This window comes from Aphelocoma coerulescens, chromosome 1A (genome assembly GCF_041296385.1).
Source record: "Aphelocoma coerulescens isolate FSJ_1873_10779 chromosome 1A, UR_Acoe_1.0, whole genome shotgun sequence".
In the NCBI taxonomy this organism is placed as follows: domain Eukaryota; kingdom Metazoa; phylum Chordata; class Aves; order Passeriformes; family Corvidae; genus Aphelocoma; species Aphelocoma coerulescens.
This window is the reverse complement of record NC_091014.1, coordinates 36728939-36745945: the sequence shown is the minus strand read 5'-3', so window position 1 is coordinate 36745945 and position 17007 is coordinate 36728939. Positions and strand designations below refer to the sequence as shown.

At 40.4% G+C, this 17007-nt stretch overlaps 1 protein-coding gene across 3 annotated transcripts in view; it reads right to left on the bottom strand.

Annotated features, from left to right (window-relative positions):
* Window positions 1–12160, bottom strand: part of CNOT2 (CCR4-NOT transcription complex subunit 2) — an 84618-nt gene extending 72458 nt beyond the window's left edge. Inside the window, exon 1 of one of the 3 annotated variants that reach the window (XM_068998993.1) lies at window positions 12041–12160. The gene's annotated coding sequence lies outside the window, so the exon portion shown is untranslated. Of the gene's footprint in view, window positions 1–11160; window positions 11362–12040 lie in introns of those variants that run through there. The other 2 variants (XM_068999000.1, XM_068998984.1) reach the window with 2 other exon arrangements.
* Between the last annotated feature and the right edge of the window lie 4847 nt (window positions 12161–17007).

The following is a 17007-nucleotide window of genomic DNA, read 5'->3' as shown; positions in this document are numbered from 1 at the left end:
TGTGGATGTAAGCTTAGCCATGAGATAGCTGAGGACCCATCATCCTAGGACTTAGAAATACCTGTCTTTGTCTTAAATACCAGTTGGCTACTATCAGGAGAATAGCTAGAACACAAGGGAGGAGCAAACCAGAAGAGGAATTAGAGTTCAGAACAGGAACAGAAAAAGAAATTGCAGAAAGAAAGAGACAGATGAGTAAGATACTGATGGGAAAGCAGAGTCCCAAATACCCCGACACTACAGAATGCAGAGCTTCAGATCCTGGACCCACCCTTTATGGATTTTCTCATTCTTTTGGCCAATGGACCAGGGACCACTGTCAAGATGTACTTCTATCCTCTTCTAATTAACGACACAGAGACTATAGAAAGAAAACGTGTCTAGCTAAGATATTTAAATGCTACATATCTAAACTGATTTTAGGCCTGTCTATTAAGGTTTGTATTTTCTTTTTTTTTTTTAGTAATGCTGAGGGAGCCACACAAAGATTTTCACAAGTGCCTTCTGCTTGAAATATTTCATTAGTCTATGGAGAAGCATTAACTATTCACAGCTGCAAATTAAATGAAGGTATTTCTGTTATGAAATACTAAGCCAGTGTCTCAGTTTCTGTATTTGTAATGCATGGCTGTCACTTCAGTGAGGCAATATAAAAATATAACTTTTCAAAAACATATTATAAAGCATTTCCATGAAACTGTAATGAAGAAATTGGAGAGAAAACATTAATTCTGTATTTACCTATACTTTTGGATAGCATGATCTGAACAACGGGATTAAAAAAGAAAAACCTCAGTGTGAGAACACCATGAGTCCTCTCTAACCAATGAGACCAGAGTGCTCTGAGGAAAACACTATTTGATCAAAAAAAAAAAAAAAACTGATTAACAGTGACATGCAGATGGAACCTGACTTAAGATGGGAAAGAAAACCTTCATTCCAGCATTCCTTGAATTCAGATTCCCAAGTTTGCAATTTTAATAGCCACTGAAGCAGGGTTTTATGTACTGATGGAGGGGTTTGTTTGCAAGAAAACTTCAAACACTCATTTAAACAGTGACCTACATACCTCTCGGTTTATGAACTGAAAATGAGAGAAGTCTGACACTGCAATATAAAGCATCAGGAAGAACAATGAGGTGATCCAAAACTTCACTTTGCATTCTTAAATTGTTGGGGAAGAAATGAACCTCAGTGAAAAGAAATGATGAAAGAGTTAGAAAAGCACAAAAAACCCCAAAACAAACCAACAAATCATAAGAATACGTAAGGTAGAAAAAGAGAGGCTTCTGGCTCTGAATGAAGACCTCTGTCTTCAGACAAAGCTTTAGTTCTCAGTATCATGTGCCTATATTAACACTGAAAAGCCTTCATCACTTGACGGAACATAGCTGTTCCTCCCCAGGTTTATGTACTAACCCAACTCAAAGCTTCTCACACTAAGTGGAAAAAAAAAAATTAACTTCTAATAGCTATGATTTTAAAGCATATTTGATATTAAAGTACCAATACGTGAAGAATATGACCATTTCAGCAGTGTGGCACAGATTTCTATCACTTCAAACATCAACCTCAAATTTAGATTAGATACTCATAACAGATGTGTAATTACAAGTCATCACCAGGAGTCCCATTCTTACTCAAGGGACACGTTTTCATTAGTAATCTTGCAATTCATAATTCTGATTTTTTGCCGATTTTACTTTGCCAGTTTGGCAGTTTCCACAGAAGTCAGACAGCTGACATGAGCAGGACCTGGTGACGTTTCCCACAAATAACAAGGCCTTGCTGTGGAACCCATTCTATTAGCAGCTGTCTGTCTTGTTCCAAGATAGCACCCTTACCCTCACCACCACTGGACTCTCACCTCTGAGAGAAGAATAAAGAGGAGAGAGGAAAAAAAAAAGAAAAGAAAGAAGTATAATGTGGGCAGAACCATGGCAGTTGCACTCATATGGAAGAAACACACCACCAGAGGGAACTTTCTTTTGCAAATCAAGCAAAATTTGGTATGTCTTCTGGGTTTGACACTATAAAGCATGAGGGCAACTGATTAAGCAAGACCACTTTCACTTTTTTTCCTGTTTCAGTATTAGTTTAACACTGACAACTGGATTATTTTGAATAATTTCATGCATAACTATTTCAGAAACTTACCTTCTAAGCAAAATCTGTCATTCTCTTGTGGTCTTATGCACTTTTTGCTTTTCCAGTAAAAACAGTAACAGATACTTTAGAGTGTCACTACAATTATTAGTGACTAAAAGTTTTCACAGAAAAGACGTTTGCCGCCAAAATATCCATATCTCAGAAGGATTAAAACGTATCCACACAATTTCATAGCATGCCATGGCAAGGGCAAGATTAGAGGGATGTGAGCTCATTCTGACCCTGTGTTAATCAATAAAATAGACTACTACCCATTCATTCTATAAGCTGCAAGTCAAAAAGGTAGATATTGAATAAACCTCACCTAAAAGTTCAAAGTTTTGCTTAATTAGACAGGAAAAGGAGGTTGTGCCATCTTCCACAAAACTCTAAAGCTTTTCATAAATAGCAAGTTATATGACGAGTGCGGGATAAAAACACTAACTTCATAAAGATGAATTATATCAACAGGACAATTAAGTGTTTAAAGTTAGAAGTGTCTACCAATTCTCCACACAAAAATAAAAGGTACATTATTTTCACTAAATTCCCCTCATCTAACAACCCCCCATGAACCTGGTGATACCAACATTTTCCTGACACAGCCCTGCTAAAACCAGGCCAAGAAGGTGATAAAATACCAACTGCAGGACCTACTTCACATTAGCATTCTTCTCTTACCAGTGAACAAACGCATGACAGACAGCTAAAGTGAGCAAACTCTGGGATACACTCTTAAAAAAAAGGAGTGGGCACAAAAATGCTGAAATACACAAGCAATGTATTATTCTTGCATTTCGCTCCCTGGACTCTTACTCAAGAAAAAGAGGAAATACCAGACAGAACAGAAGAACATATTTGCTATAAGAATATTGCATTTCTTCTCTACAAGCACAGTATTAAGTGACAGGCTAGGCCTGGGCTGACACACCAGGATCAGAACAACATGGCATAGTCTGCACAGGCTCTTCCCCTCTGGGATGCTTCTCCCCCCTTGCTCACCTTCTCCGTGCCTTGCCTATCAGAGATGCATGCCTGTGCCACCAGGGCTAGGGCACAGTCTCAGACTCTCTATGCAAAGAACAAAACCTATACATGTAGAAATGGCACGTATCTAACTACCCAAACATGTATATGTGCTGTGTGGCCTCAGGAAGGACAAAGGTAACCCATACTTTGCCAAGGGTAACCCTAACACTGAGGCTTGGGCTCCTGGTGCCATAATATCAAGCTTTACATTTCCAATCTTTCCAGATTAACTCCACAGCTGACAAGAAAGTCTGAGGGCTGACAGTGCTTCCCCTGCCACAAAGTTATGGATACCTGACCTAGACACTGCTAGAAAATTAAATAATTTGAATTGTTCAGATAAAACAATCATTAAAAGTATCTACAAAAATCTCATTTATTGTTAAAGACACAACCTAATCAAGAGACAACCTGTTTGTTTAGTTTTACAAGTATCTATTTATTCAGATCCCTTTGAATGAATTCTTCACTGAAGCACCAGAACAGTCAGGGAAAGAGAAGGACCTTGTAAAGTGAAGCATTTGGGGTGTCAGTAAACAACACTATAGAAAATTCACTTTTAGAACGCCACCAATAGAATAAAGAATGCTTGCCTCCGTTTTGGCCTCAGACTTTGAGATGAACTTCCAATCCTCTACTCTGAAATTCCAGCTGTGCCCCTAACATAAAAGTATAGCACCTACTTCAAGAAGTGGTGAAAAATGAGAACCAAGTTACTCAGATAAAGCTGTAATTCTTGATAAATTTGATTTCTGTCCTTTAAATTATTTACATATGACAAGTTTGTTCTGTACAGGTGTCATCCTATCAGCAAGACATGATGCATTTTATCATCTAATTTGACATGTTATTTGCAGCCTGAATTCAAAAAGCACGAGAAAAGCCACATTAAAGAGATCAAAACATTGCTAAGACTAAAGCAAGAAGTGTACAAGAACTAACAGAACAGTGTAATTTGATCATAAATGTCACCCGTCTTTTCAAGAAGATTTTGAGTTTGCCCTCAAAGCTGCATTAATATGATTAACATCTTGTTTTCATGTCTGAAGCATCCACAGACTTTTAGAACTCTTACAGGTGCAGTGCAGAGCCAAATTAAGGGAGAGTTCTCTGAGAAAGTGCACATACCTATGAGCAGGAATCCACGGAGCTTCTTCAGGGAAACAAATGTCTACTGAACTATATAGTACCTTTCCAACTGTTGTTTTGCTCAGATATGCAGAGGATTAACATACTTCACCATGCAAATGAGACACCTGATATTCCTAAAACTACTACTCATTCCTAAAACACAGCTACTCTTTGGCCATAGACACTGACAGAGAAAATATTTCAGATGTAAATACCCACAATCAAAAATTATGTAGGATGTGTTCCACTTCATACCAGTGGAGATGAAGCCTCTAGGTGTTAACAATACAAGATGTGTTACATAAGACTATGCACTTATTTTTAGAAGCACATTACAAAATTAAGTACTGCACTGGAATCTGTTGCAGAGCCATGGACAGTTACATCAATATGCACAAAGAACAATTGCTCAGTTGGAGCAGAATATTAGATTCGATTCAGACTGAAGTTCTCTCCTGACAGTCCCAAAAAATACTGAACCATCTGAGACTATAAAATTTAATTTACATTCAGCAGATAAAGAAAAAACAAACCAAACCACAAAAAACCTACTAATCATAAAGACCTTTGCCATGAGCAGCAGAATTAATAAAAAATTAGTTTCTTAGATTTGTTCTGTTTCTTTACACTTAAACCATGATAACGCTCAACCTCCTTTTCCACATCTCTTTGTGACTTTCCCCCCACTTCAGGGAAAAGTGTTGTGGTGCAGACACTCTGAAAGTCTGCGTGTGCTTACAGGATGCCTGACCAGCTGCCATCCTACCGAATACATACCAGATCACATCTGACTATTTCTTTTCCAAGAGGGTGCACTAATTTGAAATTCCTTCTTTCACCTAGATGCAATTTTATGAGGTCTGTAGGACCACAACTCTAAACTTAACTTCTCCTTCTGATTTAAGTTTCCATGTAGAAGCATATTTATATAAAATATAAATTCAGTTAAATACTTAACTTTTGAGTTAACTCACAAATTGGGTTACCTATATATACTTGATATATTTTAAATTTTCATGTTTCTTGCAGTTACAAACATAAAATAATCCATGAAGTAAGTACATTCTACTATCCACAGATTTTACTACCACCATTTATTCATTTGCAGCCTCTGTAACTCCTCTCCAGGCTCTCTCCTAAGTACATCAACACCAGGACCTGTGAAACACTTTTAGTCTACTAAGTTTTAAAATACACTGCTCAAAATGATTTTGTTTTAATGATTGGACTCAGCAGATGCAGGTATTCATTAGTATAGAAAAGGCCAGCAGCTGTACACTGGAATACATTGTTAAGTGGGAGTTAAAGATGCCTGCTCTTCGTGAGTCACCCCTGGTTACCAACCAGACCTACACTTGGCCATCCCAGTTTTCAAGACTTGTTGAACTCTTGCTATAAAACCTAATTCAGACTAGTGTGAAACTGAATCTCCCCTGTGGACCTTGAAAGAACTGCCAGCTGCATTAAAAAAAATCATTTAAACTAGTTACATATCTTTCAGAGACAATAAAAGATTAGGATCACAGCTAATATTAAGAGTTTGCAAAACACTAATTAAAATGCTAATGCCAATGAAAATACTACTTGCCATCAACCATATACTGCTGCTATTCACAACATACATTGACTTAAGGCAAGCTCAGAAGAGCACCAAACTCCTGAAAACTAAATTTTATCCCTGCAAGAAATTTGGATATTCCCTGTCCCAACACAGATGTCTCACAATATTTATGTTCTTGCCTAACTAAACTTCTGGGAAACTGGGTGAAACAACACATGGATTTATTGTCCAAAACATATCATCCTGAAAATGTCAGTTTCCTAAAAAAAAAAAAAAAAAAAAAAATTAAAAAAAAAATTAAATCCATACTACAGTAGCAAAGGGACCTGAATTTACTTCAACTTCCACCACAAAATAAAAAGCAATACTGACTTACTCTCATGTGTAATGCTGAACTTAATCAATATGATCTTGATCAACTTACTAGAAATGTGCATCCACATCTAGAAAATAAGCCAACAAATTAGGATTTCAACATAAGGTACCTTTCTACTTTACAATGGTGCTTTTGACATGTTAGAAAAGGTACATCACGCAGCAAAGTATCAAGACCAGTACCAACATTGCAATAAATAATCAAACATCTCATTGAAAATATTTTTTGCATCCAACAGTTTTACAGGTGGACACGGTATTGCAAGGTACTTTAACATTCAGAATTGCTCATTATCTTGTCAGTCTTTCAAAAGCTGACATAGCTTACAGCTGATTTCTCTTTGAAAACCTTTCAGATTTCCACTTCTCCACATCACATGTTACAAACATTCAAGAGATGTCCTTCTTCTACACATTTTTTTAGCCTACTTGGTCATTACATAAAATACCTGCTTCACAGCTATTTTCCCATATTTTAACTTTTTCAAAAAGTAAGTATTTATACGCAACAAGTACTTTCTCACAAACCTCATCACTACTGAATGGTAAAAGACTTGAAACACATACCCAAACAAATCCCCTACACAGCAGAGCAACAGAAGCAAGGTTGGCAGACATTTTTTCTATCATTATAATTCTCTGGCAACATTTCCTTTGCAAGAATAGTTTTCATAATTTGAATAAAAAATGCATTAAGAATCCTTACAAGGAATAGTCATTCTGCCCCAAACAATGCAAGGTTTTTGTAAGCTGGAAGGGGAAAAATATTATTCCATTGAAGCTCAAAGCAAAAACTCACACAGTCATACAGACTGCAAGACAAACACACAGTCCACTGACACAAGCATTAGTTGCTCAGTTTACACCAAGACAGGCATCTTCCTACAGCCCTTTGACAGAAAAGATAATATATGATATTACATTATCATTGTCTGTGTTACAAAGACAGCCTTAGAAAAACTTGTTTGCCAAGCTATTGCCTACAAATCTAAATGTTAACATTTTATAATTCAAAATAGTTGGCCGTAATGAGTTCGGCTGCCTCTTTTTGATGCCTGAAAACTCCCTGCTATTGTTTCCACACATATTTAGATTGTAATGAAAATATTGTGGACGTGCCATTCTGAAACACGTAAGGATAAACAATACAACTGCCACCTACCAAACTTGGTACAGGGCCATTTTGGGGGGGTTAACATTGTTTTTGCTAACTATATGTATTACCGGCTACTGGTATGTGGCTCCACAGAAGGCTTGAACCAGGCAAGTAAAACGCAGAAAACAATTATCCTCTTACCACAGACTAGAATGTGGCTATAAATTGGTTAAATGACTTACCCAGAGTAACCCATCACTTCAGTAGGTAACTCAGATAGAAAGCATGGTCCATCTCAATCCATTGGATTACTGTCTGCTCAGTGAGAGCAATGTAAAGTAAGAGTTTCTATTTTACGTACCACAAATACAGCAGCATTTATACCAATTTTCAGTTTAAATAAACTACACCTTTTGACAAAACAACTTGACCTCAGCGAACTACATTCAAACATCACTGATCGATCTCAAGCACATAAAAAAATCTGGAAGCAGGATTTAAAAATGCTTCTGAAGCTCAATAAACCAAAAAAAAAACAGGAAAAAAATCCCAAGTGACATGGGGTAAAAAAATAATACTTAAAAATATCCTCCCACAAATTATCCCAAATCAAAAGGAGAACAGGAAGAAACAATGGTTTTACTTACTACTGAATTTCTGATTAACAATTCTTGCATTGCAATTTAACAAGAGAAGGATGTGTCTGAAAAAAGTCTTCATTACAATCAAATTTTAATCTACCAGCATAATCTGAAAGGAATCCTCCTAGGAAATGTAGAGTTGTGAAATTATACATACTAGCACTGCAAAAAGCAATCAGATGGCAGAGTAACCAAATCAGGGGGAAAAAATAATGCACACTTTTCTGTAATGCTACTGATAACCAATGCTACAGCAAGACAGATTAGGGGTTCTCAGTAACCCCTTTGGGCAAGAGCCACTTACACCTTGACTTAGAGCCTACAATACAACCAGACCAGAAGATGAGCTAGTGCACACCACCACAACAAAAAAATTCTATGTTATGAGAGTATTAAAAATGAAAGATAAAATAGAAATTATAAGCAATATGAACATTTTATGGTTGGATTTTTGGTCTCTTGGGTTGTTTTTTTTTTTTTTTTTTTCATTTTTGCATATACAAACAAAAATATTTTCAATCCTATGTAAGAATCTCTTGCTGATTAGCACAGACCATGGCTGGTATACACACATCTGCTCCAAAACCAAAATAATTCCACAAGGACAATTTAAAATATCCCACTGTGCAGTATTTTCATTTGACACAATTCTTCCTACACTATTATAATGCTCAATAAAAGCATAGTTAACTGTCAAAACACACTATCCAGGCTGAAAACTCTCATGCACAAAGTTATCCATCAACACGTGAGCAGGTGCTTTTAAGCCAATGAGACTGCACACAAACTTTCAGGTGCTCATATGCTTTTCCAGGAACCTGGGTCAGGAGACCAACGAAATGCACACAAACACTGCATCTAATGGGCTACTGCAGACCTGGGAAAAAAAAAGGGGCGGGGGGGGAGGAAGGCCAATTCTATTCAGGAAAGACAACTAAACCAAGTTGTATTGAATTGTTCAGTACAGTGCATGTGGGACATAATATATTTGCTTGAAATTGAACAGATTTCTGTTGTATAGCAGAATGCTCACATACATTTTTTTACTTATTTATGTCTCAAAAGCTCAAATAAAGCAAAGTAAACCTAACTTCAACTTCTATGCTTCTGTCAGTCCTTGAAATTTACATACACACTGTATTTACAGTAATTTTTAAAATGAGAAAAATTGTCTAATTTACAGAGCAATCATTTAAATAGGTCATTAAAAATATTGGTTTGACTTTCTAAGGTACTGTACTCCTATAGAAACTGGTACAGGGCTTTTTATTTAAGCTAACATTTATAAACACACATAACAAATGTAGTAAATATTCTGCCAAGAATTTAATAATTTTTCTTCTTTTTTTAAGAACACATTTTTTTAAGGTGCCTTTTAAGAATCTGTATTCAAGCACATTAGAGCTTTTAAGAAGACAAAATTTTAAAAAGTTAGATACAGGGGTCTACTTCCATTAGAACAAAATTCTGTACTTGGGGCACTTTCTATCCTACCTCATGGGAAAACAAGCCATTCAATATTTCTCTTCAGTTTCCAGACAAAGTCAGAAAGCCAGGTGATAGAAACCTCTATTTTAATTCAACTAGAGTGCATTTTTAAGTTCTATTCACTTCTTGAGTCCATAAAAAGAAGGAGGTGGAAGATATTTTTGAATAAACGAAGTTATGATACAAGGCCCCTTTAAAGCCATAATGAGGTTACAACTTAGCAATTACTACACAACAGACCTTGCACCAACACTAATATTAGGGTAATTTTTAAGAAAGCTACAGCACAGGCTAAAAAAGCAATAATGTTCCTGATTTCAAAGCTAATCTCTATCTAGACAGAAGTGCATTTAGAAACATTAAAAATACAACAGAAATAGTTTCTGAGATCTACCAGTCTGCTGCAGGCACATAGAATTTTCATATGAAGTGACTGAGATAAAGACCAAGATTTTCAGGTGAAAACAGCCATTTATGGGACAATTTTTTAGCATCCAACTTCAAGACACACTAACTACTCTATTTTCTCCACTAAATAACAATTATCTAAAATTAGATCCTGTTACAGAGAATTCAAATAAATTTTTTTAATATAAATTTCTGGGGTTTCTTTATTTTCACTTTTTAGCCAAGGGTTTTTCTTTCATTTGTTGCTAGAACTGACACACAAACGGATTGCAATAACAATGACTACTTTGACAGCAATATTAAGTGTCTAGAAGAGATGTGTAGACAAGGTTTATCTACTACTACACTCTTAGCTTTATCAACAGCTTCCTGAAAATGAAACGGAAATACACTTGCAAGACAAGTCAGTCAGCTCTTGATAAGTGAGTATTCAAATCCCTTTCTAAAATGAGAAGCAGTCAACGCCTTGAGGTTTAGCATACCAGCTGAATACTCAACATAAACAACAGTGGAAGTTGAGGGCAAAAAGAGAAAAAAAGGCATGGGACAGATACATAGTGTTTATGATCACAAAACTTGATCCTGTGAGTTGTATTCTATTAATATGTTATTATAAGAGAACTTTAACACATACACAACAATTCTTCCAGGTTGAAAGAAAGTTGCCTTTGCAATATAAACTTCAACAATTATTTTGCTCTTACAGGTCTTCACAAGTCTTAACAGTCTGAAACAAATCCAAGCTTCCCAAAACATAAAGTTTTCCAGTAACAGATATGACAGCAGGTTTGACCATCTTAATCTCTCTTTCCCCAGCTGAAGAGCTAAAACTAGCAGCCAGTCACCAGCACCAGATGTTGCTGCTGTGCAGGCACACAGGAGTGTCTCCTTCACACACTCAAGTCACACGCACACACTCATATATACATTCATGAAAGATACACAGAAAGTTCTTATCCTCCCCTGGGGATAAAACAGCGCAAAGTTGGAAACAACTTTTTCCCTGATAAAGAAAGACAGCAGCAATGAAAATATGCTTGTGTTAGATGTGAATAAGCAGCAGAATACAACTAACACCTTACACATATTTTCATTTTCTCACATTACAGAGCCTTCAAAACAAAGTTACTTGTAACTTCACCAAGAAAAACCCACCCTAAAACCGAGAATACCCATTAGTTGGTACCTTGTTTTCACCAGGAGCACACATACACCAACTAGACTGCTAACACTGACCCTTGCATCTTTCCCCACCGCCCTACTGTCCCCCTCTTATCCCTAACCTGTCACCCTGTGCCACCTCCTCTCCCAGCACGGGTCAGGTTCACGCCAGAGCTTGTCATCGCCGCCCAAGCTGGCCGGGGAAGGCTGGCTCCTTACTCCGGCGACCGCGCTCGGTCCCTTTCAAGTTTGTTTTACACACACGTCCAAGGGAAAACCAGAACCTGTTTACACACCGCCTTAACTGCCGCCAAGAGGAGAGTGAAACAGGCGCAAGCAAAAAAAAAAAAAAAAAAAATTTCAACCGAAAGCCAGCCAGCAGCACCCCCGTCTCACCCCCTTTCTCCGCCCGGGGCCCGCGGCGCAGGCCGCACGGCCACTCGGCGAGGCGCGGGGCCGGCGCAGCCCCGGCCGTGGGCGGCAGGTTCCGCTGCCCCGGCGCCGGGCCCGGGGAACGCGACGGGCGGGGGCCGGGCGGCCCCGCGGGGCCGGGTTCGGAAGGACGGGGGAGGCACGGGAACAGCCGGCGGGGCGGCGGCGGGAAGGAGCCGTTCGGGAGGGCCGGGCGGGCCGAGCGGGCCGCAAGGCGAGCTGCCAACGGCGGCCGCAGGGATGCGGGGCCCGGGCACCGCCGGGCCGCGGCCTCGCCTGGCCCGGGAGCGGCGCCCGGGGGCTGCCGCCGCCCGCGGCCGCGGAGCAGGGCGGGGGGTGGCGGGCCGGGCCGGGCCTGCGGCTGCGCCCCCGGCTCGGGCGCCGCGCGTCCCCCCCGCTCCCCCTCGGAGACAAAAGCAAACGGAAACCCGGCGGGGCGGCCCTAGGCCCGCCGAGCCCCGCCGAGGGCCGCGCCACCGCCCGGGCCTCCCACATCGGGCCGCGGCCGGGACGGCGGCGAGGCCCGGGTCGGCGGCGGGGCCGGGGAGGGGCGGCCGGGGCCGGACTCACCGCATGAATTTTCTTGTCCCGCGAATCCAAGATGGCTGAGTATCCAGCACGGAGGATGCTGGGGGAGCAACCTTTACCCTCTGACCCGGCCGCCGCCGTGACCCCGCCGCCGCTCGGCCCGGCCGCCAGCGCCGAGGGGCGGGGGCAGCGCCGCCGCACCGCCCGCAACGGCCCGGCCCTGCGGAGGGGCTGAGGGGGACGGGGAGGAAGGGGAGGAGGAAGGAGCAGCGAGGCTCCCTCGGCTGCGCTCCCTCCGCCTCCCGCGGGAGACGCGGCCCAGTGCTGGGGGCAGGGCCCGCAGGCCGCGGGGCTGCCGGATCTCGCCGCGCTCCGGCGCTCCACTGAGACGCTGCTGGCCGGGGACGCGCCCGGCTCAGATCCCGTTCTGTGAGGGGAGAGGGCGGCGCGCAGGCCTGGAGCGCCGGGCCAGACCGGGGCGTGGGGGTGAGCTGGGTCAGGGCGCAGCAGGGCTCCCCGATCCTCCCCTCACCCTTGCACCCCCAGGGCTGCCGGGGGCCTGTGGAGACCTACCCCACGTGGACGCGCTCCCCAGGGAAGCGCCCCAGCTTCCAGAGGGGGTGTCCCATCCCCCGTGGCCCCGGTCTGTCAACTCCCTTTGGGTTGCAGAGTGCAGAAAGAACGGCCTGGCCTCGCCGCAGGTTTTGTGTTATCCTGCGGGTGATTTAGGTCAGGAACGACCCGGCGATGGGGTAAATTGTTGGAAAGTTACTATTTTCTCTGCAGTGTGGTAGCAATGGAGAGACAGATCACGCTATCCACTTTGTATGTTAATAAAGTGGAAAAGTATTTCCAAGATTACACAACCGGACTTTTAGTTTATCGACCCTCAAAACGTATGTTGCAGCAGTGGCTGGAATACAGCAAGTGCTGATGCACAAAACACTCATGCAAATAATCCCCTTGAGTTCAATGAGACTGTCAATGGTATAAGACTTAAGCCTGTGCACAAGTGTTTACAGGATGAAGGCCAACATTATTTGTGGCCTGGCTGCTCTGCTCCATCAAGAAAAACAATGGCACTGACACCCTAGTTTTGTTGCAAAATCATAGTAAAGTTTAGAATTTCAAGCAAAAATATGAGCATCGAATACTTTGTCAGAAATAGCAGGTTTCTTTCAATAGTTTCATGTGTGCTTTTTTCTCAGGTTTGACTTTGAACCTCCAAATTTAATTTAGAATTACTGAAGAATTCAGTAGGTTACCCAATACTGATATTTTATAGAAACACTGGTACTACAGTAACATGTCTGTCAACATAAATATGTTTTGAAGATAAAAGAACAGTCTTTCATCTAAGCCAGGAGACCAGTTTCTTAATGCTACCACCTTTTGTACAGTATAGTTGTGTGATGAGCATGGCTGCCATGTCACTGAAATGAATGTCTATATACACCATCCAGGAAAGCACTGCATTTTATTATTCTAATAATAAACCTTTCCTTTGTGACTCAAATATTCATGCATTTGCTAAAATCAAACCATTAAAAAGCACCAAAAGTGGCATGCTGTTTAGAGTATGAACTTCTGGACTACTTTTGTTGTTGAATCTGAAAAATCAAACATTTCTTCTTACCACAAATCAAATATAAAAGCAGTACTTTAAGACTGAAAAATATGATCAGTGTTATTAGTGTTATTATATAAGTGTATGGATAGTCTGATTCTTTTATACCCATTTATAAACATTTTGCTTCATTATGTTTCACACTCTAATGGTCTGAGTTTCTTTTTCAAAAGAAAAAAAAAATTTCTTTTTATTCCATTTTCCCAAAGAGAAGTCATTTAAGACAATACCCAACAATATGATGCAAGTAAACTAAGAACCTGATATTGTCATTGCATCTACATGGACCACTCTCTCCGTCCTTTACAAAATTACAGTTTACATGCAAATCAATTAACATTTATAGGACAAGAAGCCTGAATAACTCAACAGAGCTAGGTAATGGGAAAAAAAGTGTGTTATCTTGTCTTAGACTGGTTAGCTTAGTATAAACAACCTAACTAGCACTCACATTGTGTGTAAATTGTGATTTAAATTCTGTTAATTGAAAAAATCTAACCTGTCCTTCTGCCTAAAACTGTGTTTAGTTGAGGAAGCTCATTACTCAAGCTGGAGTAGCTGTGTATTCTACTTCCGCATTTGTTTTCTTAAAGAAAGTGAAAGCAGTTAGTGTTTTAATGTGTTAAAACCTCCCAAGCCACTAAAGAAGGTGTATTGTCAAGTATGTGTTCATACATTTGCTACTTCTAGTCTTGAATCAATACCTTTTGCTACAAAGGTAAGGCCTGTTTCCCATAGTTGCACCTTCTTAATTAAAAAAGTGCCCTGAGCTCATTTAACATAAGGACTGCTAATTTGTGTGGACACTCCTAATCCATTTTGAACCATGTATGGTACAGTTTTACCTCCTTGTTTGTCTACAAACAGATACGTATCTGTTCTTTTTAATCTCATTTAATCAATTTTCTCTTTCTTTTGACTTATTTCACAGGCTAGGCTGATACACATCCATCTTAAATCAGTGTAACAATGCCTGTAGGAGTCAATCTGAAAACTTTGTCTATAGCAGCACAGGTGAAGGAACTATAAAACATGATTATAGAAAACCTGTCCTGCATGTGATTGTGTGTGCACACCCCTGCAGTCAACAATCCATGTGGTGCCTTTGACAGAGCCTTCTACCTAACGTTCCTGAGAGCTGGGCCCTGAATGTGTGTGTTCTGAAGCAGTCACGACACTTGTCTACCAGCCATTTGGACTTCACTGGCTAATGATTCTGCTAATACCTACAGAGGGCTAAAAGCCTAGAGCACTTTGCTGGAAAATTTGGGAAGAGGTCCTTGAGAGAGTCAGGTGTGGTTAGAATCCCCAAATGCTTTATGGATTTCAATGTTCATTGGGAATTCTCTGCAGTTTTTCTGAAGCTTAGCTCCGGAGAGTTTGTGGCTCAGTGACTCAAAGTATCACCAATAGATGTGGGCAATGCAGTTGCAGAAGTGGGAGAAATTGCCCAGAGTATGTGTAGGGCACAGTTAGGCTGTTCACCAAAACATGAAATTAAATTAATCATAGTAAAACCACCATCCTCAGTTATGAGTGCAGGCAGAAAACATAGTAAATAAGCAACCTTATAAGTAATTTTTAAATAGAACTAAATAGTTAATTGGAATGCAGCAGGGGTCTTTCCTTCTCCCACCTACGAATTGTCACAGTATTCTTCAGGAAAAACAAATACAGTGCAATCACCTAGAGCAAGAGTTGGCACTTTTCAGAAGGGGTGAAACAGGTTGTATTTTTCTTTCTCAGATTAGGGATTAAGTCCCTTGGAAGAAACAGCTTGAATCAGAAGACACTGCCCTTTGATTGCAAGGAGCATTTGATCAGCTATCACAGTGAAATACCACTTTGGCAGAAGGCAGAGGTTTCTAATTTCTGCTGGACTTAAAACTGCGAGTGTGAGACTCATGAATTTGGAGCTGCAGCTTCTCCGTGCCGTCTTCCTTACTGAATGATGTTCAAAAGTCTCTCCATTGGTTTCTTTGGAAGGTTGAAGGGTTACAGCACTGCTCTGTATTAATCGTTGCCCTAGAAGAACGTAGCAGATTTTTTAGGTTAGTATAGTCTATTTGATTTTTTAAATATTTCTGAAACACAATGGTAAAGGTGTGTCAAAGTGTACACCAAATCTAATACTAGAGATGTCACCCCGAAGAGGTGTTTACAACACTTTTTTTTAAGAATAAAAGCACTAAGACCCCACATTTTCTTCCTGTATTTTCTCATAGTTCTTAATTATTACACTTAAATTCAGCACAAAATACTTAGATTTGTGCAGATTTGGTTAGTTATTTTGACTTTTACAAGTTAGTCTCCAGTTGCTAGTGTACTTAGGAAAGGTAAGGGAAGGATCAGCTGTTTCCATGGCACTGTCCTTATCTATCCTTTCACTCCTACAGGGGATTTCCAGGGATGGCTGCTGGCAAGGGAAGCCCTAGAAGTGCAGCTCAATTACTATTTTAGCGTTAAAATGCATCACAAGGTATCCACACAGATGGCTTCTCATCTGCTGGATTTGTAGTTTCCAGGAGGGAATATTGGGAGCAGAAGTATCTTTATCTCAGTCTTTCATATTTTTACTACCAGGAAACCCTTTCTCAGCCTTCTGCTCTAGTGCCTTCAGTGTCTGATTTAGTGCTAATTATAACAGAGTATCAGGGGGAAAAAAATACCAAGTTTAAAAAGAAGTCTTCCAATTCTGGAAAATAATATGACCCCAAAGAGGAGATAAAATGTAGCATTTTCCCAAAATAAGATGCTTCGCATTGGTGTATAGCAACTAAGAGGTCTGCCAGAGTGCTAGTAAATGAGAGGATAAATCAAGAATTAGAGATAGCAGTTTCAAGTGTTCCTTCAGACAAAGGGAAGAATTATGATGCAGATGAAAATATGTTTTCCGGAGGAGAGAAGCATTAGAGACACAAGCAAGTGCCAGAGTAGGTGCTGACTGACATTCCCGAACATTATCCCCAAAGAGATGGGAGTTGTAGGTGAAAGAGAATATCTTCTTATGTTAGTTCTCCAGATTGCCATCAGCTGGTGTTCATTGGAGAGCCACCTGGTCAGAAGTGCTATTTCTCTTTTGAAACTATTGAATCATGGAATCATAGAATTTCTTAGGTCGGAAAAGACCTTTAAGATCAGAATTGTTAACTAATTGTTAATCCAGTACTGCCAGGTTCGTCACTAACCTGTGTCCCCAAGTGCCACATCCACACATTCTTTGAACACTTCCATGGACAATAATGCCCTCATTTCCCTGGGCAGCCCGTTCCAATGCCTGACCACACTTTAAGAGAAGAATTATTTCCTAACTCCCAATCTAAACTTCTCCTTGAGTTGCAACTCAAGGCCATTTCCTCTTATCCTAGTGCATGTTACTTGG